A 23,803-nucleotide genomic window follows, 5' to 3' on the forward strand; every position below is an offset into this window, starting at 1 on the left:
CATAGGAAAAACTGAATCAGCCGAATCCCTTCCCTGTATTTATTTCTTGTATGTATAGTTGCAGTAGACCCCACGAAAGTATATGTACTTTTGTTGTTTCAGTTAAGATTCTTCTGTATAAAGTTGTATGCTAATGTTTACATGGACCTTAAAATTACAAGGACCCAAAAACAAATCTGACGGACTGAGAAGTTGTAAAAGATTTTGTCTGGCATGAATTGCAAACAAATAATCAATGTTGCAAGGTTCTGTCGATTTTTAGTTTCGTCCAATCAGCCAAAAAGTCTTACAGTGGTGTCTCTTGACATGTCAAGTTGTAGAATAATGTGAGTGGAAGGACAGAAAGATGTCACCTATTCTCTGTCTCACGTCTTCAGTGGCCAGTGGACTCAATTCACGAAATATAAACACCTAGAAAGGGGGAGGGCGGATCTTCTTAACTTTGTCAGCTGATAAGGACCTCAAGAAGCCCGAAACGTAAAAGGTGCAGTAAGTTAGAATTAACTTCCTCGAAATAATTGTCGAATAATGTAACGTAATATTTGGGTCTAACTAATGCCTGAGATTATAGCTTAAACTTGAGACAAAGTTAGGCTAAAGCTGCGGGTGAATGTTTTGTTTTGAACGGTACATAGTTGTTCTAGACTAAAGACATGCATGTATTGTCTGCATATGCATGTTCACACATGGGTATAAAGGAAGACAAATAATAACAGAGGCCCTATAAGCTTAGAGTAACTGTCCGTAACTACCTGCTGATGTTTATCCCTTGATAAGGGCTATAATTAAGGACATTTTCGTTTGCGATATGTGTAGGAAAATGGTCATGGTAGTACAACACCTCTGGCACAGTCTTTGGGGATGACAGCTTCAGTTGGAAAAGTTTCTGTGTGTCGTGCTTATAGTGGGATATGTCGAAGATGGTTGGGAACTTTACTATTTTGTTTGGCGAGTGTACCAATCAACGATTACCTGTCAAGTAGAAGACAAGACATACTAGTAATTTGCTGCCCTTTTTCATACTATCGATTCAGATGCATTCAGATTGATCATATTCTCAAAGTAACTCAGAAATCCTACATGAAGCACCATTCGTAGACTAACATTTCTTTCAGTGGCTTTTGCAAAGATTTTTGAGTTACACAGGATTGAGGCCCGACTGCAAAGAATGGAGTGAATTTTCTTGCAATTAAGTTACAAAATCGATATCACGAATTGTGACAGAAATGAATGGGAAAATCTTTCCTTCTACTTTCTCGAGTAATGCTCTCATTTGTCAGAAGTCTACATTCGTTTGTTTGATAATTGTAGTTCATGTCAAAGCTCTTTAAAACAATTTATTAATTGGCCATATCTCTTTCTCAACACTCTTTGATATAAATTTATTTTTCATTTCTAGATCTATAGCCTAAGGGTAATAATAACCAATGGCACAGAGCACCGCATATCATATATTGGCTGTTGTCCGTTATACCTGACATACGAGTGTACTTTTAAATATGTTCCAATCAGGACATTTCATGTAAGCCAGAAATATTTTTTGTTACACAATCGTGTTTGTATATTTGCAATTTATTGTATTATTAAGACAACTTTCAGAACTCTGTCTGCTATGTATGAACACATTTCGGTCCAGTGTTCCGCCATTTATGAATGCAGCGGATTAATCCTCATAGAGATTTAGATCTATATGCCGCAACTCAAAGCAGTATTCTACGTTTGTAGACGCAGAAGATACATTTATTCGGCGGGTGCCTTAAAGAGACAGAATGTTGTGTATGACCTAACAGTTTTTAGAATTGTCTACTATATTGACAGACGAGACAGGTACGTTTATAAGACAGCCATTTAGGTCTCCACAAGACTCCTTAAGTGGCTGAAAAAAATGGTACAAAATAACCAAATATAATAGTTTGCCACAGAAGGGTCAAGCTTACCCTAAGGCCTGCTATATTTCCCGACCAATTTTCTACTACATGTATTTCAGTTCAGAAGTCTGGTGGAGTCGAGTAGTTAGGAGTATTAGGAAGCAGCCGTTCCGTGGCCAGACTTTACTGTGGGCCAGACGGCACAGGCCGACCCCAGGCGATTCATCAAGACAAAACTCGGTATGGTGAGACTGTCTCCAATACTGCACAATAGAAACTGATGTATGTTGTCGTTGGGAAGAATTTGGTGTCGGTAACCCTCAGCGGTTCTTGAGAAAAGCACAGTCAATGTCTGCCTAACGGTTGTTGGCTAGGAGCCAATCGTAAACAACGTCTGATGCCCGGTTACATCTGGTGCATAGGGATGCCGGGATTGGCGAAATCCAACGGCTGGTTGGTCCGCGGCCCGGGAGAACAACATCCAAACAAGTGCATGATTTCAACAGCGTCGGGAAACGCCAGCTATCAGACACACAGACAAGGGACAGAGCTTTTTATCAGGTACGATAGGATAGTCTGAAGAAATAGCAGAGACATCACGTTGAAATTCCAATCTAGTGGCAGTTAATTTAAAAATGGCAGACGGAGATTTGTCCGCGATCATCGTTCTTTATTCCTATGACGTGATACCCGAATATATTGTTCTTCTGCTTTGAGACAAAGCTTTTTGTACTGGTGCCGTGTGACTGTTGACTATCGTTGCATGGGGTCCTCGTCACATCGGCAATATACGGGCCTGATTAATCTGTTTACCGAACCGGTTGACAAGACTTGCACGTGGCTAACAGACCCCCTCCCCCATGTAGCGTCACCATGTAGCCCATCGCTACTACCTGAAACATTGACTTCTAGAGATGACTCGAAACTGAATTCTGGAGATCTGAACTCAAATATAGAGATTGACCTCATTAGCAGACTCTTCAACAATCTGTAAGTCTTTGTTAGGAAGATGAATTTATTTTGATTTTACTGTTGTTGTTTTTTAATTTACAATTCTAAGTTAGTTCTTTATTTGCACCGTGCTAGTAAATTTCACCATACGCCAGCTAATGACAAGAATTTTCTGATATTTTGCTTTTCTTTATACCATAACATCTACAAGTGAAAAATTGTTGTAGAATTTTAAATGGATCAATGCGTGTACTTTATTTGGCAGCACTAACGCTAGTTGGAAGTAGGGTTGCAAATAAATGGTGCTTCATTTTAAAGATAACATACAATTCCGTGTTGTACCCTTATCGAAACCATACCTGTACCAAGGAACAGCAGACAGACGTAATGATTTTGAAAAGATCTGTCTGATTGACTAGTCTGCACATGAATTGTATGACAGGTATTGCAGCCAGCACACCTACACTCTACCGTTCGTGCCCGCAAAATGCTAATCGCAGAATCGGGGAGCGTTTAAGATCAAAGCGAGAAGAATTAATCTAAGATTCGGGAAGGCCCGACAGTCAATGCTCTGAGTGATTGAGAGTTCTCAGCGGTGCCTTAGCATCCAGACGCTAGCAGATCGATAATATGGGTGTGCAGTGGAGCGCCGCTCGATGGACGCGGCGAAAATGGCATCCCCTAGAAAAATGGCGTCTAGACGAGTAGTTATTAGGGTGGGGCGCGGTGGCGCATTCCGCTAGCTCACCTGTGGGCTCACAGATTTCGCGAGATCTCCCACTGATCAATAACTCTTATTTTTCAAACAACTGCTGCATTTTAACTCTTCTGGAAATGATTTCAGAAAAACGACATTTCTAAGCTATCTAGTCTAGACGGTGGGGGTGGGGGGTGGGACGCGAAGAAGCAAGTATTATAGTACGGACGGGACGTGCACAAGTTGGAACGAGGACTTGTCGGTCTTGGTGGCAACTGCTAATTGATATGAGCCCTCCAATACATTTTCAGGTTGATTTTTTCCTGATATTCATTTCCTCTGTAATGTAGGTCGGCTCTTCATTACTCAAAATATAACAAGATGTACCAGTCCAATAAGGCAGAGGGTGCACTACTTATTAACTATCGTAGTATATAAGGGATCATCCTAACCCAGGGGGTCCTGCCAAATCCCCCCAAATGCTCCTTTGATCATCTCAGAGATCTGGATGGTACAAGGGACACCTCGAAACAATATGTGATAACGACATGATTGGGGACACGCGACAAACAAAGGACACCCGCGGTGGAGTGGTCAACACGCTAATCCCCGGATAGCGCTAAACAAACTGACCACTTATCAATGACCACGCCCCACCCATCTGGACCTTTTGATATCCACTGTGTGAGAAAACGACACTAAAATAATTAGGTAGGCCATGTTGGGTGGACCTAGTACGGTTCAGCACAGGGCTACAGTGGTTCAAAGTTCAAATTACATGTAGTATACCACGCTCTACAAACCTTTCATTAGCATATCCGTGCAGCTCACTCTAAAAGTTTCTTTGAGAAAAACAAAATGCTTTCAAATTATGTCTTTCTTTTATGGGAAACTTTGAACCTTTTGATTAGAAATGGAATAACATTTCTTTGGTGCTGTCTTTCTTGTGTTGATCGTTTAGATTTGAAGTTTGTGGTTTAACGGAAAACCATTATGTCACTTCGCAACTATGCAAACTATTCGGCTGATTCAGATTACACGTAGTGTTATCACCAGCTTGTACCGGTGCTGGACATTTACAAGAGTACAAAATTGCACTTATTTTTGCTTTCTTCTCCCCCCTTTCCCCTCTCTCGATGATGTGCTGAAACATCCCGGAGTAACGTTAAATCGTTCGAAGTCTAACGTTACATTACAGGATCAGGTAGTCTCTATTTACTACTAATTGATGATCGTATTTACCGAAATAACTTACTTGAAAACAGGACATAATGTAACTGTAATATTACGTCTTTCTGTGTTTTATTTTCTTTCAGCTTTTGGATGATTGAATACTGTGTTTTATTCTGTTTCTGACCTTGTGTAGTGTAGTGTGAAGTCATGGTGTGAAGTGTTTCCAAGACCTTGCCTAGATAGAGAGCAAGTCGGAATACAAAAGAAGAGGATACGAAAATATAACTATTCGTTGGCTTCATCCTAACAATAAATTTCTACATGTCTGACGACATCTAGACGTTAATGAACTTTAAAATCTTACACGTCCGGACCCCAGACAGCACAGTTCACAGGTCCGGAACAGAACCATTCCCAGATTCTGGTCAGTCTCGCACTGCTGCAGACGACAGGTTCTGAGGCGGCGCGTGGTGCAGTATGTGTAGATGTGGGGAGCATGCTGATTCTAAATTCGGTAAATCAATGTTTCTGGACCTTCGCCACCACGGCACTCGGTCGCAGTGCAGTTTTTATTTCCTCCGCTTTTCAAGCTCTCCCGGCACGTTTTGCAATTTGAGGGCGCGCGCTCATGTTTGCTCCCTAAGCAGATGAGTGACAGTCAGGCTCGCGCCAGCCAATCAGAGCGCGCGACACGGGGAAGCCTCACCCACCTTCTCCTAATATGCCATCAGTAGGGAGAATTGACTGTCCGTCTGCGGCACAGTTGTCCTTTGCTCCAGTGACACTGTCGTTCCCATGACGTTATCCGCAACCGTCCGACTTTTCTTAATCCTCATATGTCTCTGCTCCGTTTGAAACAGAACGGTGGTGAGATCGCGGCCACGTTGGCTCGGAGAGAGGGAAAATGTCTGGGGCTGCCCGGAGCGGACACGCGCTTTCTCACGTGTGCGTCGGGTTCAACTGTCTCGTGAACCGGCTGGGAGCACCAGGTCATCAACTGCTGACTGTGGTCTGGCTCAAACCAATGCTGGACACCGGTATGTGTAATATTTCGTACAAGATCATGTCAGCGACGTTACACGGCGAGGGAGAAACCGTCAGGAGAGACCGATAACTCGAAGAGAACCCGGACGAGGGGAGACTGCAGGAGAATAGTCATCACTTCTCCGCCATATAAGAGTACATGGCATTCTGCCAGCCGCGACCTGCCTGGGACGTGAAACGCATATGGGTGGGTTTACCACTATGTTATGGAAGGTACCAACTAAGATTGTAGCCGGCACGTCACACCTTAACTTGCCCTTTGACGTGTACCCTCTTCTGGTGTCTAGATTGTTCCCGGGACGGCTTATATTGACATGCAAACCCAGCCGGTAGAGGACTTACCCGTAACTAGACTTCCCGCCGATCGAATGTAACTTCCCTAATCTCCAGCGTTGGGCCGACGGACGGGACGTCTACCTGCCTGTACAAAAAGTTGGAGGGGTTGTCATATTCATGTTTCTGCGATCACGACGCGACGCACAGAATGGCTCGTCTTTTTTGTCTAGAAGAAGGAGGAAGAAATGGCGAAGGTTTCTCTTGTGTTGGCGGGACTTGTGTGGAGGATATTGCGGCGCACGTTGTGCGTTGCGGTGGCGGGGCGGGGCTGGACGCTGAGCGACACCAGACAGAACGTACGTGACTTGGCTGCGGCGGCGAACCGAGACATTTAGTTCCTATCAGCCGCTGCGAGAGGCTTACAGGGCCGGGGGACTGCACATTTCACCCTGTTTTCAGCCAGAAAAATATCCCCCGCACCTCGCGTTCCACTGTGAGATGGCTATCGTTCAGGTTCATTTTCTAACCTTGCTGCTTTTCGTCATTCTAGTCACGTAGAGAGGAATGGTAACCGCCATCAACATGGTGAGTCTAGAATCGCTGCAATTCGTGAGTTTTCACGCCTATCTTCGAGCCGGACACTCTTACTTCTTAAGTCGGACGATCCTCCAAGGAACCAAGAACGTACAAAAAAGGTGGGCCCGGCTGATTTTTCCCCTATTACTTAATGAGACGTGCACAGCTGACGGGGAGTTTCAAGCGTCCCAGGATTTATGGTACGGACATTTGCTGGGCAGGTTCAAGTATGAAACTATCGCAAGTATTCGGTCTGTCGTCTAGCGCTCAGACGGCGACAGGCGCCTTCTCCTTCAATCCTGCAAGGAAAATCCACCCTCCCAAGAAGGAGGGAACCCAGAAGGTACGTCTTGGGAGGGTCTTGAGATGCACACGAACATGAAACGATCAATGGCTGCCTGGATAGTCCGAGATGGCCGCATGGTGGTCTGTCTGCAAGGACCCGCTCCAAAATGGCCAGGGCGAAAAACTAGGTCTTGTTCTCCTCTGGTAAGGTTTGTGGCTACTCTCCGCAAAATATTTTTTTTTTGGCAAAAGAAGGAAAGGAAAATCCTTTGATGCTAAAATTGTAGAGAGAGATAGCGGTGTCTCCATGAATCCAAGACGTGTAGTGGGTATTTCGAACAGGTTTTCAATTTGTCCTACATCCTAGCACCTTCTTCATTTCCTCATCAAAATGGGTCAGCTTTTAAACTTCTTTGGACATCTTTGTACAAAGCTATGCCCTTTCCTGTCCTTTGTTAAAAAAACCTGTACACTAATACCCGAAATGTAAAGGTTATATCCTTGTAGAATCATGACATATTGCAGCACCGGTCTTATCTCTCAGCTTTTTATAGGGCGCAGGTTTTTCTTCCCTTTTTTCTCGTAGATAAATCCGCACTGCCCAGAAATCATGTAGGCCAACCATCCTTTATGTACCCGAAACACAGTTCTTTTAACGCTGCTTTAAGACGCAAGGGACGTACAGGTTTGACTTCGATGTCTTGGCGCGCTTTCATGTCTTGAAGCTCACGTGTTGGGTGCGTTCAGAAGGCGGAAGTGCTCAGCCCGCCATTTCCACAAAAATGTTGGGGAGGGCTTTCGGCGCATAATAAAAAATCTAACATTTAGCATCCCAAACAAAACAAAACCGATCCATTCCTTTGAATTATTGGAACGAAAGAGGCATGGTAATGTTTGTTTCTTCCAGCCTGCAAATTGTTGCGCTACAATAATGAGGATTTTCCGCTCTATTCTGTCGCCTGTTGCACTTGGGCTTTAACGGTGTTCTTACTTGCCATGTGGTTTGAAATGGAAACAAGATTGCTTTTGAACATGAGGAAATTTGGCATTTTGTTCCCAGATATGCAACGGAGATATTTATGAATATGTTGTATAGAAGTTTTAGCAATTCAAATGACGCCAGGTCAAGGCATTCAGTAGGTGGCGTGGTTCCTACCATGTGCTGCCGGCTTCCTTCCTAAGAAATGACTAGACGAAAAACCAGATATGTCCGAAAATCCCGGACAGTTATAGTTTTTACTTGCTGATAAAATACAGTGAAAATTTGGCATCCTGAAGTCGAACTATAAGACGTAAAAATGAATGTTCAATCTGGATTATTACCTCTGCACAAGGCTCCTGTTTCAAGGGGTGAAAAGTGTCACATGAATTCCTTTGACATGACCAAATTCTTTTGTGTGCAATTTTCTGCCATTGTGTACCGTACGCTTTCACTAGGGCCCCTTTTGAGCTTAGGAATATCACAGCCAGAAATAACCAGTATACTAGCTGCCAATGTAGATCAAATTAGCCATGTTATACTTATTCTAGAGACTAAAAATAGCCAATGTTCTGTTGAAGTCTTGTAAACTGTTTTAGCAAGATCCCTTCTGATAATGAATCAAAGCATTGGAATATCACATCTAGAAATGATCTGTCCACTGGATACTGACTTAATCAAATTATCCATGTTAAACTCACACTAGAATCTACTACAGATGTTTCAAGGGAAGCTCTAAATAGAACTTCTGATCACAGCTGCAAATCTGGTGAAATTAAGGTTAAAAACAAAATGAGAAATTTGTCATTCTCAAAATTATTTGATGCATTCCAAATACCTGGAAATCTAAACACAAAGAATGATTACCTTTCTTGATAAAGATATGATACTTTGTGGTTTTAGGAAAATTCCATGAATAATCCTTTGAAAAATATGATTCTAATCTTTCTAACATAGAAAAGTAAATAACATCAAACCTTTAAAGTCCTTTTCATAAATTTTGTATGTATGTTTGGTAACATTCATAGTTTACTTGGTCATGATAATGTGTGAGATTTGGGGTCTTGGTGAGTGATCTACATTCAGTAGTATGCTAACATCATGTTAGCCCTTTCATGTAAGGTTTTGTGAATATGCAAATTATGCATAAACTGTCTTGAATAAGAAATGTTGAGTCATGCTTGACAAGAAGTAAATTCAGGGTAATGTCTGAGTTTTAATGTAGACTTAAGATTCTGTTCTGAAATTCTGTAAAATGTTTAAAATTCACACCCCATACAAAATTTAGCAGAGGTTACTAAGTTTCTCAGAAACCTTGTATGCCTTTCTGGGAGGAATGGTCTAGTGGGAACCAGTTCCTTGGACAGTTTGCAGTGAGAAATAGTTCAGAAGGCTGTGCAGATGCCATGAGGGATTGCTAGTGTGCTGTCTGGCAGGGTCCACATGGGGAGAGTGAGGGAGGGAGAGACACAGTGTTCCTCACATCTCCCAGAGGATTCCTGTGTCTGTGGCACCATCAATGGGGATATCACACTTGGATTTCACTGGGAATGAAGAGGGCATTGATTCTGATAGGCCGCACCCAAGCCATACACACAACATGGATGTAGGTCAGGGCCACTTCACTGAGTGGCAGGGAAAGTGCTGACTCCCAATGAACCCAGGAAACGTGCTGCATGGACAGAGGACTGAGAACTGCAGCAGGGGTTGTGGTCACCACCAAGGGCAGAGCAGGGGAAATCCCAGTACACCTGACTAGGACATTTGGAGTGTAGCATTGACCTACACTTTTCTTGCTCTGGTGGTGTTTGTCACTGCCCCCTCCCCTCCCCATAAAGCTGTAAATTTCTGCTGTGAAATGCAGATGTTACTGTTGCTTGAGAGCAGAAACCATCTGACAAGGATAGCTGCAGTGTTTTAATTTCCTTTCTAGTAAAGACAAGGTTATACAACTAGGAGGGTTTGATTTGTTAGTTAGCTGTAAATGGCTGCAAGGGCTTCTGCTCTTTGTAGTAGTTTGAAAAATTTTAAAAAAAATGCATATGATTTTGCATGTTGCATGCATCCTTAAGATAAAGATGAAATTTCAGAGTACAAGGCAGGTACCATATCTCATGATCTTATTCATGATTCAAAAGAAAAGTTATGTTGCTGTACTTTTTAAAAAGCACCTGAACATTCTTGCTTGAAAACATTTACAGCTGTGATTAACAAAGTTCTTTAATTAACAGAAATTCAAAGTCAAAGCGTTCATTAAATGAACCTTATCCCCGTATCCACCAGACATATCTTGGACATTTATTGATGTCCAGATTCCTTAAGGGATAATAATTCTATGCAAATGAAGGGTGTAGCACATCTAAGATTTGTGTGCTTGTTTGCAGTGAGTCACTCCTAAGCCATGCAGGTCACCAGAGGGCCAGGTGAACCCAGTGGTACAGACACCTGTACAGCCACCAAACTCTGTAAGTTGTGCTTGACATTTTCATCAAGGTTACCGTTTTTCTCTACTTTCTGTTTACTTCCCTACTGATAGATGTGTGTTATGTCAGAAGAAGCATTTTCCTTTAACATGTCAATTTCCATTATGTAAAGTCTATGTAAGGACAGTGCAAGTCACTGCAATAAGTGTAATGATAGTCTGTCAGTGCTAAATGTGTCCTTAAATTATAGCACAGGTCTTTAATATTTCTGATTATGTCCAACATTTCATGAAAAGTGTAGCCAAAACTGCCAATGAAGGTGTTACGATTTAAGAAAAATATTGGGCAACAAAATTGTTAGGATTCAGATTACTTTTGAACTAAGTTGACATGGATTGTCAGAAACATCTGTCACAGGGAGAACATTGATCGAAGCTGGCTGAGGCTCAGGTTATAAAAGAGTAACCTTCAAAATGCAACAATGTAAGGGCTGTTCCAGGAAAAATGAACATGGCTGTAAGATTCTAGTTTGAATTTTCTACTGTATTTTTACAGTTCAAAATGACTAGAATCCCATTTGTTTCTACTACCAATTCTTCAGGTTTATATGTCAATGAACATTTAGTATGATATAAGCTATGTGTATAGATGAAGGCATACTGTTTTTATGACATAAAACTTTGATGAACCAGTAGGATAATTCTAGGCAAAAGTATTGGACAAATTTATCTTGGCAAGATATATTTTGGCAAAATATATCAGTGTAATAGTGATATGTGAGGAAGCAGATGCATACCCCTGTCTGCCCTTTGTAGATCACTGCAGCAAAATTTGTTGAGTGACATGACCGTGACCTTACAGCCTTGAGTTACAATCCTCAAAATGTCTAGTGACTATTCTTTTTGTTATATTGGTTTATTAACAGACAAGAAGAACATCGCAGCCAAATGATATGACAGCAAGAATTGTATGCAAGTTTGAAAACAAATAGATTAAATCCACAAGTAAGAGAAATTATTAGAATCTTCATACAAAATAATACCCTTGCCACATTGAAGCCTCCTATTCCCTCTACTGCACTAAATTATACCCTTAGGGGTCATGCAAATGTCAGGATAGAGATCCTGCACCAGTCATCCACATCCATGTCACCAGTACAGCATTTGTATGCCTCCTATAAGTTACTGAAGAAAATGTACAGAACTAATTTTTTCATAACAGTCCATTCCCTGCATGTAAAACAAAGTCTTGCTATCAAGGTGGCATCCAACAGCAGGCCACAGAGAGAGTGATTGAACCAGGCGAGCCCCTCACCCTTCCTAGTCTATCCCTAAGTGAAGTAGATCCAAGGGATAAGCAGTACTCTGTTTCTACTATGTGTTGTGTCTACGTCTGTGGAAAAAGATATTTGTCGATCCTCACTGTAATTAACTTTCTTCTGGTACTGCCCATGGCATGATCTATATCAAGCACCGGGTAATACTGTTTGGCTTGCTGCTCAGTATTTGGTTTGAATACACTGCGAAGTGGATATATCAAATTAAAACTTTTAGGACTGACTAAAAGTTGGCTTACTTTTTCATGGTACAGTTTCCTTTTCCTCTCAAATCCTTGCAGGGCTCACAATACCCACCTGCCATTTGCAGGAAAATTTTTTCATGTCAGCCAGGTCGATAGATATGAATCATGGCAGGAAACAGAAATGATGTATTTCTAGTTCTGCCATGAAGGTAATCTACATGTATCCACCCAAGATGTCTGGTCATGCTGGATTATTATTATTTCATATCCGACAGGATGGAGATATATATATATATATTCAGTCCTGTGTCTGGATTTGCCTGCCTTTACAGAACAGATAGCTTTTGTAGCCTTTGGAGCTCTCTGTTTTAAGGAGCATGTGCCTAGTATGGGCATGGCATGTCTGGGAGGTAGACCAGGTTGTCTGGGTCATCTTGTGGTTAGTTCAATGTGCCACCTGTCTTAGGCAGATTGACTATTAAAGTCCCTGATCAGGACAAGAGTTGGGTGACATTGAATTTGCACTGTATTTTAATTTTTAGCATCATTTTTCTAGATATCTTTGGCACCATGTTGGCAGCTTCACTTTCTATATAGGAAGTTGGGAATGTTTGTTAATGTCATTTCAATGAACTTGCTTCCCAATCAGTCATGGTATATTTACATTTCATAAGTATTAAATGTAGGTATCCATGTAGAAATATCTGTAAGAATGTCTGAAGTCTTGACCATTGTTAAATATTGCTAGAAATTAAGATAAGAGTTTTTGAAACTTGTTCTTTCTCATGCAAACGCGCTAGAGCTCAGCCCTTTTTCATGCAGACACCCAAGCCCATTTTGTTACTTTCACTTGAGGAATCACTTTAATGATTACGTCTACTATCTTGCTATGATGTGATGAACGATGTTGAAGTAACACACATAGACCCAGCCAGGGCAGACCCCAGAGATATGTGGGATATGGGGAGATAATTCTTGGTAACATACCACCTGTCTGGTACCACAAGTTATGCCTGTCAAAGTTGGTGCTGTAGAAACCATGGTGAGATGACATGAACTTTACAGCTGTGCAGATGGCAGGACTGGTAATAGTGTGAGGGGCTGGTACATTTGCTAACCCAGACCCATCTTATGATAGTGTGAGGGGCTGGTACATTTGCTAACCCAGACCCATCTGGTTATAGTGTGAGGGGCTGGTACATTTACTAACCCAGACCCATCTGGTTATAGTGTGAGGGGCTGGTACATTTGCTAACCCAGACCCATCTGGTGATAGTGTGAGGGGCTGGTACATTTGCTAACCCAGACCCATCTGGTGATAGTGTGAGGGGCTGGTACATGAATGTCAAACCTGACTAAGTAGGTATACAGTAGTAAGATGGCCAGTGCATTTGCCATCCCTGACCAATTAGACAATGCCAAATTGACTTGTTGGTTCTTTAATGAAGGGTAAACAGGAAAATAGAGTTCATTTTCAGGAAATAAATATTGAAACGTTTTTCTCCCAGCTTTCTGTAAAGATGATTCAATCTTATTTTGAAATTTCCAAGAGTCAAGGTAATGAATTGGTGCATTTTTATTTTCCGTCCTGTCCAAAAAATTTTCAAGACTGAAATTCAAACATTTCATCTATGTTTTATTCATCCGACATCATCCAAGTGAATGATGTTGTTTTATTATCATATGTTCCAATAAACCTTGGTTTACAACAGAGTCAAGACACAGTGCATATTGCAATCCAAGAATTTGGAACAAAAACATCAGTCTAGTTTCAAAAAGCCGAAAATCTCAGAAGGCTGTCTCAGTGGTCAACTGGTCATCTCTGATTTTGATGCGGTGACAAAAATAGAGCCACCAGTATGGTTTTTGCACCTTAGAAATGTACTCCCCCTGCAGATTCATAAGGTTGGAGTTGATATGAAAGAGTGACGAAGAAAGACTTCAGCTCTATAATCCTTTCCTGTGGGGTACTGTTAAACTACCAGACTACAGTCCTCTCATATTGATGTACTAGGAGTCACACCCTGGTTTAAGACAGACAGGGCTTACAGAGCTGTGTATATGTGTATAATAAAGTATTAAACTGCCATTTGCAATAGCTCAAGGTGCTCTGGAGCTTAATGGCCATTTTTCTGAGTAGGTAGCAAAAATCCCAGGCTGTCTGATAGCGGTCAAGTATGATGAATGTTGCAGGGGAATAAAGCTTTTGGCGGAGATTTATGAAGAGATGAAAAAAAAACGGGCACAAAAATGGCCGTTTCCAGTCAAGACCTGAATCCAAATGTGGTCGTAAAATGCACCTCACGCGCTGTCTGGGTTCTGGCATCTCTGACAGAGCTGGTAGATTGTGGTGCTGACCAGACAAGTATGTACAGCTATGCTGTCTAGACTTCTTGATGTCTATAGAAGGACAGGGACCAGTTATTACCCTGCTCATAGTGCTCTTCAGTACCATCAAGACAAAAACAATCAAGTCAAAACCCATTCATTTTTACAGTATCTGAAAATGAATATTTTCAGCCTAAGTTACATTTGCATACTTACTATTTGAGTCTGAGGAAGTTACATTTGCATACTTACTATTTGAGGTGGGAGCAACTGTAACACTGAAAAAGGTGCTACTTACTAAAAGAAGAAAAATTGAAATGATACCAGGATCTCCCCCCTCCACCAATGGATCACTCTGCCCAGTAACAAGCCAGGACCATTTCACTCAGGTGTATAATCAATTACACTTTCATATACAGGTTGCTTAAGTCACAAATTATGTCTGGAAATAGAATGTGCACATCTCTCCTATCCTTCATAGCAGCCTTTAAGACTGGACCCCCCCTGATGAATATTTTCAAGGTTTCCCATGAAGGAATTCAGAGTTTATATAGCTATTGCTGTTACCTGTCCATTAATAATGGTACATTCATGCAGTCAAAATGAAGTGTCTCTCTTACAAAGGCCTTTATATATAACTGGGGTAAAGTTGAAGTGTCTCATTTGAAGATTCAGACGGAAGTGATATGTCTGAAAGACTTGAGAAATTTGATGCAGAGAAACGTAGACATATCTTTTCAGTGAAGCCTCGTGAAATCTTTGTTTTACAAGTGTTGGTTTGCATGGTTATGTCAATTAGAATGTTACATCCTGTGGCAAAGATGTGTTTGTTACTCCAGTACATGACACAGGGTTCTTCAGCGATCACAGCATTTACAATCAGCAAAATCCTGTCATGGGTTTTGCCATGTTTTTGGCAATACAGTATATGTAACTGTTGGATGAGTTCAGTTCTGGAGCCACAAGGTCGGAGGACCTGTGTTTCCCAGCGGAAACAGGTTTGGAATGCCAGGGTCAGGAATTCGTGACCTGGGCAGGTGGCGTCACCAGTAATTTGCTGGAAACTTGGGGTGGCATGCTTCCTGTTGGCTTCACATGCGAGGCAGCGACACCAGGAGCAGGGGTTGTGAGTCCAGCCCTCATCTGAAACAGTCCGTTTGCAGTCGCAGAAGTGCCATTACCTCGTGAGGAGGAGTAGCCGTGAGTGGTTGTGACATGTGGTGCAGTCTGTGAGGGGTGGCGATCGCTGAGGCAGTCTACACCAGTTCAGCCTTGAGGAGAACCTGGCTGGCATCACCCTGCTGTGCGATGGCGCAGTTGATTGTCCAAGAGCCATCCATGACTCCCTGTGCAGGGAGTTGGAGGTTATTGACAACAAATTTGTCCCCTGGACCTTTGCAACGTACTTACATTTGAACATGAACTGCAGGTACTATAGTCATCTGAAGCTAACTGTCTGAATGCTCTCATTAGAATTAAGGTTCATGTCAGCAACATTGGTTGGGTTAATTAGTTCTAATAAGCGACACTTTTCAAAGGACAAGAAAACATTTCTAGCTCACTTCTGTTTTCAGTCTAGTTTCACATAGTAATGGTTCAATGCTTGTAAGAGGCATACTTTAATTTCACACTTGGGGAAACCCTATAGTGCAACCTCTTGTAGCTGCAAGTTTGGGAAATGTTTGTGATTGGATCTCTGCTAGACTGTAGGACAGTGCGGGGAGGGCAGAAGGATCCAGGCCACTAGCTCACAAGCATGTATTTCCTGGGTTCTCAGACATTTTCCAAGTTTCCAGTAAGCAAGACGTGAAGACTCTAACAGAGAAATTTGCATCAGATTATAGTCATCCCTTGAAACTGTGTATCCTTTGAAACAGACACATGTTGATCTACAAGCTCAGCATCCAATGTGGTTCTCAAGTGTGCTTGTTGTAGTGTTCAGTGTGGGACTGTGGGCAGGAACTGTGAGTACTCCTCTCAGGAGTGGTTAGGATAGCGAGCTCTGCTGTAAAAATCTGTGCTTGACCCATAAATAAAAATATTTAGCTCCAGTCCCTAAATTATTATGTGAGCCATGCAACACTTGGAGGGGTGAAGCTCAACACTTCATAAATATGATTCAGGACCCTCTGTGTTTTTCTTTAGACACATCTGGCTGCCATGTGAGTTGTGCTTTTGTACAGTTGAGGCTGAATTTTTTGTCTGTTCAGTCTGCATCAGTAGTGTTCCCTAGGAACACAATTGGATCAAATCATAGTATAAACTTACTTCCCTACTGTCCTTGACATTGAGAGAATCTTCAGGCCCTTCCAATAGAAACTTTCAAAGTGTATTAGAGAGGAACCATCCCGTAAGAAAACCTGCAAGGAAGTTCAACAAATCTTGAGAAAAGTGGATATTCCAAAATTTTCTTCTCTCATACAGTCTTTGACTTCTATGAAAAGAGATCTTTCAATGTTATACTACTCTGCTTGATTTACTGAATTTTAGAAGACTTTTGCTTCATTTTATTCATCCGTCTATTTCAATATCATATCTATTTCAATCTCTTGGACAAGGAATACGTAGACATTAAATAAACCTGTCATAATTTTGAGAAGTCACGATCAGATTGTAACTTATTTTTTCTAGGCTCATGACTTTGTTTACGCTTTGACTCATACCGGAAATACAGCGCTTTCCAAGTTTGCATCCCTCATGTTGGCAAGGTGAAGCAGAGTCCTTGACCCATGCTCAAAATCATTGCCAACGTTGCTTAAGCAACAGCCTTGCTAGTTCCTAGAAAGATCTGATTGGAGTTCTTACTTTAGTTAAGTGAATGAAGAATATGCAATGATGCAGGTCCTTTTGGACTCTGTAAGGTTCAAATGGAGCATTTATGAAAGCTTTGAATTTTGTACACCTTTAGAAAAAGCATAAGTTTTTATTTCTTAGCTGTTCTCTCATTTACAACAGGTTAAACGTAGTATGGTATCTGTGTTCCAAATGTTTGCTTGAGGTAACAATTGTTTAATGATCACCTTTTGATTTTTTTAAATCATTATGTATAATATAAACTGACTTATTTGCAATGTGCACAACACAGAGAGAGAGAAAAGTGGTCCATACAGGTAATTCGGCTCCTTAGCGGCCGCCAGATCAACTTTGTAGCTTTCTGCTGCTGTTGCAAAGCCTCTGACTTTCTGCTCTGTTTCTTGCAGGGGGGCCCTGCTCTCAGGGGATGGTAGCCTGGATCTCCAGTCAGCAAAGGGAAAGCCGCCCCATCCTGTCCTCAGATAAAGCCGGCTGCCATAAACCCGTAGATCCGAACTTGTGTTGCTTCAGTTCACAAGCTCGTGTCTATGGGTCTATGTCATCAGGGCAACATCTGCACGTGCAGTAAGTACACACCACAGCTCTCTGTACCCCTCACAGATAGCTCAAATTCTGGAGAAAACCTATTTTTTCATTTTTTTGTTGTTTTTAACAACTGCCATTCCCCCAGCTTGATGGTGACCCTGCCCTGTGCAGTTACAGGCATCGGCTTGACTTCTGTATGGCCCTGAGGTGAGGTAGTAGGTTGTATAGTTCAGAAGTACAACATTGGAGATGACTGTACAACCCGTTACCTTTTTTCGGGTCATACCACGCTTCTGGACCTCTTGAGTCGCCATCAACGTTTGTTCGACTTTCTTTGTTGCCATAGATGCCAGATTGTTTGTCTGTACCCCCTTGTTTTTTTTGTGTAAGATGATGTAGTGATTTTGCATGCTGCCACATGCCTTAGATTTGCTCAAAACAACATCTTAATTGGTCTTAATTACACAAATAGAATCAAGAAATAGGAGAAAAAAAAGCACATCCGATACAATTTAGTACTTCCACACACTGATGTAAGTATATGCATCATATGTTGTCTTAACAGAAAAATACACATGGTTTTCAGCACTAGCATATATACATATTTTTAATTGTCTTGGTGGCACATAGAAAATAGTAAGTTGTTGTTTTGTAATATAAATATTTTCCTGGACGTACTTCTAAAACTTGTGCTTTCACATTTAACTGCCATTCTTTTTTCTCAAAACTTGCATGGACATTCTACACTCAGATGAATCAAGATAGGCTCTAAATTAATGTCTGTTGGAAGCAAGCGTCTAGTTTTGCTGAGGAGCATTCTGGTAGTTGTAATTATAGAGGTGCTCAAGCAAACCACCTAACATGTAATTGTTGCACACATATTTTCCAGTCTATTCTCATGTACTTGTGCCACATTATTGTAATGTTAGACTTACAAAAGGAGGCAGAAATGATTAGTTTTCCAGCAGTTGTCTAGCCCTAGTCTGAGGTGCAAAGTGTTTGCATCCATTTTTGCAAACGGAGTGCCACATATAGAAGCAGTTGGCATGGTTGTTACAGGGCAGTATGCTGGGGGGCAGGGGAGATCACCAGGTCAGCCGTACAGTCTGGTGGAAATGAAAGAGGATAAGTGACACATGACAGCTAGCCAAGCAGATAGACACAACTACTACCCCTCGTTCTGGTCTTACATCCAAGCATGTAGTGCTTCTCCAGCTGCATTGTCTACGCCATGGTGCTGTGGTTGATGCAAAATTAAAGTTATTTTTGGCACCTGAGGAAAAGTTTTGAACTCCTTCTGCAAATGAAACATGTTGGCATTTCTCTGCCACTTGATTGAAGTCTTGCCAGGGGGTGTGTTTTGGTGTGGACAAAAGACAGAGAAGAACCATTTCACAATCACAGCAGAGTAATCGTATTGCAGTTATTCAGTGCTGTAAGTAACACTACTAATCCATGTAACAAGCTGCTGCATATTTTTGTTCTGCGTGGATTGTAGTTATTTGAAATAACAGTGAACGTAACCTGACTAGCATTCCAGCTGGCACTGAATCTTTCATCAACCTACGAGAACCCTCACCAACGGGTTAGTTTATCCTCTCTCACTCAGACAGGTCTCTCATGCGGCAACACAATCAGAGGAATCCTTGCGGGGACGTCGGCCTGCCATCTGTTGGTGTGTTCCCCATTCCCTGAGACCCTAACTTGTGATGTCCATGGCTCACAGGTTAGGATCTTGGGAGCTGGGTGACATACGCCCTCCACTTCAACATCACCTACATCATGATGCCTGGGCCATTTCTAGATGTTGCAATGCTGAGAGAACCTTTGGCAATCTTTAGAATATTCTGCAACTTATTCTGCTAATCTACCATGCAGTTTACACGTAGATGTGTTTTCAGCCATCATTGAATGAGTGTGGTTGTGCAGGTGAGGCTGGGTGGCGCCGTCAGGGCCGCTGGACACCAGACACGGGTGCACCTGAGGTGAGGTAGTAGGTTGTATAGTTGAGAAGTACATCATTGGAGATAACTGTGCAACCTGCTAGCTCTCCTTGGGGCATGCCAGTTGCAGCACACCTTCCATCCCCAGCTATGAGCAATGGAGAAAATCTTATCTAGTGATTTATTTTTTAAAATTTATCTTAAGTATCTCAGAGTGTCCTGTTGCCATTGAGGAATAAGTTTTCGTACATTAGTAGAAGGAAGGGGCATTTGTGGGTACACAGATGCATGTACTGGCACTTGTCCACAAAGTATCATCTAACTTTTTAAAAGTTTATGACCAATCCAAATGGAAAGCTCACAGTTCGAAGGCAGTCACCATTGAAAATGTTTAAAGTTAACTTTGTGTTAGGTAGTACATGTACTAGTACTTTGTCACAGGTAAAGTGCAGCAGTAAAACATGTTGGTTGTCAATGGCCCCCAAAAGTGTCACAAGAACCTAACACTTGTTTCACATGTTTGTACATTTGTATGGAGCATCCTAAGTGGCTTCCCATTCCCTATGGCATCACTAAGAACTGCAGCTTACCTTTTGAAGTTCTTTGTCTTCAGGATTTGATATTTCTGGAACTAGAAGGAAACAACAGCCTTGAGAAAAGCAAACATCCCATGACAGGAAAGTTGAAACCCTTGAGGTAGATTAGACTTATTGGTCTTCAGAGGAATTATTGTTTTATTACACAGCTGACAATTACATCAGGAAGGTATTATCTGCAGAGGTTCATCTTAGTAAGACAGCAAGGTAAGGACATTTTGATGGAATAGTTGTTCACATTCTGTTCAAGAAAGAAATGTTCAAATGTAGGGACTTTGCAAATCAATCGGTGTTTGCTATTTCAGACTATAGGATCTTCAACCTCTTCAATTGTATAGACTGACCCTTCATTAGAACCAGTCGGACTTCAGAATTGGCTGGACCTCAGTGCTATAGAATAAAGTGTATAAATCATCTCTTGTCTGTGTTGTGCTCTTTTTGTTGGTGGATCATAGCGTACTTGAAAACTGATGACTTCCTACAGTACGATGGATAATTGGTCCTGGGGGACTTGTGAACATTACAGTTATATTTGTCCTTCATAGTCTTCAATGACTATATCCTCAAAACGTTCAAAAAACATATTTGTGAACCTACAGGAACATTGTTACCAATGTGATGACAGCTTTTGTAGATGTTTTTGATGAATTGTGCTTCCCCAGTAATTTCAGAGGTATGAAACTCCCAAATCATCCCCTGGACACCATGTAAATGTCCCTGCAACATCTGTAGTAATGATCTGCAGTAATACACTGAAATGTGCATTAAAATATTCTTATAAACAACTTTTGAAATTTTTCTTAATAGTCAGGAATTAAGTCATTCATTTGGCATGTCTAATGCTAAAAATAAAGTACAAGGTCAAATCAATGGCATGTATGCAATGAGCAGAACTGTAATGATTGCAAATTATCCAGAGATTATAAGTGGTATGTTGTGTTAATGTGTATCCTAGCGGAGCTAGACCTAAAATTATTTTCAAGAAGACTAGAAGAGATTACTTGAAAAAAGGTTTGTCAACTTTGTAACAATACTGACATTTTTTGGTGAAGGGGAAGCTTCTTTACTCTCTCTTGATTAAGCCTAATGAGAAAGACAAGGATCATTCATTAAAGTCGTTGGAAAAATTAACCGCTTGCACAGGCACCAACCACAGTCCGTCTGTAGTGCAAGATCCTAAGGGCCTGATTACGTCCCAACTAATGATCTGGTTCTCATTCGGCGGTTTACATAAGAGTCTAGACACCCGCCGTGCGCCTGCATTACGGAGCCTTCAAGACATGACAAGTGTTGCTAAATATAGCAGAATGTCCCTTCTTGACCCTGCTAGGCAGTTAGACGGAAAGAATTCAGCAATTAGAAATTGTAGAGGAATGTAGATAAACACTGATCACAATTACAATTCTTTTCATTTGAAAGGTGTTAGGGTTGCCTTCTAGAATTCTTTCCATTCAAGTCCCCGAAATGACTGTAGGTTGAGAACATAGCAAAGAATAGAAATCGAGGGGCGTGAATGAAATGAGAAAACCGTTCTTATTCGAAAACCACTGGCTTTTCTGTGAATGATCACACGTCAATTTGGTTTGCTAATAAATCCATGGATGATCCTGCGTGGTCGTCCTTGGGAGCGTCATACATAATTAAGTGTGGAAATGTTTTACGACCGACTGGAGGAAACGGAGAAAAAAGACAAGTTCCTTTGATTGACACAAAAGTCAACGTGTAGGGTCGTGTTTTGAAACGCGAGAAGAAGAACCCATGATAGTCACGTTGGTGGGATTGCCTTGAATACAAAAACTCACCTGCGGTGGGATTGTCCGAATCAAGGAGGGCCACACACCCCTATGTTTGAGTAGTGTGACCCAACGAGGAATGCTGGGACGCTAGAATACTGATCACACGACGGTGGAGTGCATCGGCAGCAACCATGTTCAAACCATGGGTAGGATTAGTAGAAAACAGCACGTGGTTGGTTAAAAAGCAGAAATAAAGACATACGTGGATACAATTCCTCGCTTTCAACTCACTTGGCAAAAGTCCTATCGATTAGATAATTAAGAATCCGATTTCCTCGTGTAGTGTTGCACTAGGGCAAAGGTAATGTTATGTTACTTAAGAGTCTGCAAAACTCGTAGACTAAACAAAAGAAGTAATACGAAACGTCGTGATATTTGATACCACTGGACAGCGTCAACAGTTATATTTCGTGCAGGTTTCAGTTAGGCAAAAGGAACTAAAGTTTAACGAAGTTACAGTTAAAAATTCTTATGTATTGACTTGTATTATTGAATATCGACAAAAGTCACATTTACCATTGGTAACGTTAACTGAAATATATGAAAAAAAAATAGAAATTTGTTCACGTTTGATAGACGATATCAGTAGATTGTCCTAATTTTAAGAATCGTTAGGGTGTGTAGCAACCTGGAACGGTTTTCTTTGTGATGCTGTTTTTTTCAAGGCTGCACAAATAATGAGAGTTTGTCATAAGTTGTTAGATATGTCATCGTAGCTGTAGTTACCAGGGCTCTGTTTGTCCAGAAATTATGACTACACCGTCACGCCTTTCTCATGGTACCAATCATCTGCTTTAAGGACCTTTTGCCAAGACGTTGCTCTGTCTCGTTGTTAATGTAACTTAACAAGGGTAGTATCATCGGACACCTCATTTTCAAGACTCCAGTTGGAATTTTAAAAAGTACATTAGGTACGTAATTGAAATAGTAAATGTAGGTGTTTTTTGTGGTTAAACGGCTTTCATGCAACACACGAGAGCTTCATATCCACACGGCAGTAACAATTTCGACGACTTGCTCCACCTATAAGTACTAATAATCTAGCTCTAGACGTTGTTTATAAGAAATAAATGAAGAAGCTTTAACTGGCATTTCGCGGTAACGCGTTTCACTCTGGGATAGTTCCCTGGAAGGTTAGGCTTACAAACTTTACATTCTGGTTAAACTGTGAAAAAAGTGTAACCTACCGTCCACACTTGCCATGACGTTTTCACCGCCATACATACTTTACAACTAACAATATATTGTCTGGCATATTTTGTCTGTACCGTGCTTTACATATCAACCTATAGTTGTACATATATCTGTTGATATTTCACAAACAATTTATATATAAATACAATTTATCTATACACACCATTGAATGCCAAGGTCAATTAAGAAATAAGTCGAAAAATTGACGCTTCGATCCACGAAAGGTCTTCAACTGATACCACCTGAAGGAATAACCGTAGTTTAGCGGACGGAGGGTCCGTGGTCGAAACGTTTTACACTGCATTCAATACAATCAGATTGTCTGATGTTTTTGCTCTACCTGAATGAAACATGGACAGATTTAATTTGTTCTCATTCAAATAACTGCTAGGCAAAGGGAGCATAAATGAAATGATATAATCGATGTGGGTTTGTCTGGGCAGAGTTTAATTAGTGAGAAACATTGAATACACCGCGATGACCCCTGATAGACCGATGTTCACAGAGATACTTTCTGTTACCCGAACTCTATCTTCTATGCCGCCTTCGCCGTCAGATGAAGCTTTTCAGTTGGTATAAGAACAGTTTTACGGCAATTTTAGTTAAAAAAATACCTTTGCCATCTATGTCACACAAAACTACAATTTTTATCCTAAGTTGTAGTGCAAACATTCCGACATGCCTCCCCTGTTTTTTGTGTGTTGGCCTAAAATGACCACAATTCTACACATTGTAAATATACATTCGTGTATGTATAACGTAAAGTTTCGTTTACGACATAACAAACGTGCACGTTTCTATGTACCAACTGTCT

At 41.3% G+C, this 23,803-nt stretch overlaps 1 long non-coding RNA gene across 1 annotated transcript; it reads left to right on the forward strand.

Annotated features, from left to right (window-relative positions):
• The first annotated feature begins 3,858 nt into the window (after nt 1-3,858).
• On the forward strand, nt 3,859-18,926 carry LOC118423960. Its single transcript, XR_004832150.1, has 3 exons — nt 3,859-7,074; nt 10,234-10,314; nt 17,322-18,926. It is a non-coding gene; the product is annotated as an uncharacterized LOC118423960 (long non-coding RNA).
• The last annotated feature ends 4,877 nt before the right edge of the window (nt 18,927-23,803 follow it).

The sequence above is a fragment of the Branchiostoma floridae genome, chromosome 1, assembly GCF_000003815.2.
Source record: "Branchiostoma floridae strain S238N-H82 chromosome 1, Bfl_VNyyK, whole genome shotgun sequence".
In the NCBI taxonomy this organism is placed as follows: Eukaryota; Metazoa; Chordata; class Leptocardii; order Amphioxiformes; family Branchiostomatidae; genus Branchiostoma; species Branchiostoma floridae.